The sequence below is a fragment of the Propithecus coquereli genome, unplaced genomic scaffold (assembly GCF_000956105.1).
Source record: "Propithecus coquereli isolate 6110/MARCELLA unplaced genomic scaffold, Pcoq_1.0 Scaffold76, whole genome shotgun sequence".
Lineage (NCBI taxonomy): Eukaryota > Metazoa > Chordata > Mammalia > Primates > Indriidae > Propithecus > Propithecus coquereli.
Window position 1 is genome coordinate 1,822,515 of NW_012153729.1, and position 1,127 is coordinate 1,823,641.

General features: G+C 35.8%; 1 protein-coding gene across 1 annotated transcript in view; it reads right to left on the reverse strand.

Annotated features, from left to right (window-relative positions):
• The window catches only part of LOC105824691 (ATP-binding cassette sub-family A member 10-like), a 132,571-nt gene that overhangs the window by 12,954 nt on the left and 118,490 nt on the right, over nt 1-1,127 (reverse strand). The window lies entirely within an intron of this gene.

Genomic DNA, 1,127 nt, shown 5'->3' on the forward strand with positions numbered 1-1,127 from the left:
AAAAAGAAAAAACTATGCATGGATTTAAAAAATTTTTTGCACCAGAATAACTTGTGCTAACTTGTTATAACGTGGTTGAATAGACATGAATTCTGTAAAATTTGAAGAACAAACATCAAATTTATGGTATAGCTTGGGTATAAGATTAGTGAAATTATTGATGCTTTATGAAAAGTTTATAGGGACAATGCCCCCCCCAAAAATCAGCAGTTTACCAATAGACAACTCATTTTAAGAAGGGATGAAGGCCACAGCAGCAGATCATCCACATCATTCCATGAGAAAATAATTCATCTTGCTTGTGTCCTAACTGAAGAGGACTGACAATGGTCAACAATGGTCAACACTGCAGACATCCCAATTGACTCAGCTTATACAATTCTGATGAAAAAATTAAAGTTTATTAAACTTTTCACTTGATGGGTAACAAAACTGTTGTGCCCAGCTCAGCTGCAGAGTAGAGCAGACCATTCAATGGAAATTTTATACAAGTGGGATCAAGATTCTGAAACATTTTTTCTAACAACTGTGACAAGAGATGAAACAAGGCTTTACCAGTATGATCCTGAAGATGAAGAGCAGTTAAAACTACCAAGAGATGGAAGTGGTCCAGTCAAAGCACAAACTGGTCATGTGCAAAGGTCATGGCAACAGTTTGGGGGGCTGTTCAAGGCATTTTGCTTGTTAACTTTCTAGAGGGCCAAAGAAGAATAACATCTGCTTATTCTGAGAGTGTTTTGACAAAGTTAGGAAAACTTAAGCAGAAAAATGCCTGGGAAAGCTTTACCAGAGAGTCTTTTTCCAACATGACAATGTTCCTGCTCATTCCTCTCATCAAATAAGGACAATTTTGTGAGAGTTTCAGTGGAAAATCATTAGGCATTCACCATACACTCATGATCTGGCTCATTCTGAAATTTTTTTTTTTCCTAATCTTAAAAAATGTATAAGTAGCACCCAGTTTTCTTCAGTTAATCATGTCAAAAAGGCTGCATTGACACGGTTAAATTCCCAGGCTGGTGTTATCACTTGCAAAAGTCCTCATCTTGAAGGAGCTTATGTTGAGAAATAAAGTTTATATTTTTATTTTTGCCTTTTAATTTCATTTTTCCATGACCTTTTTGAAG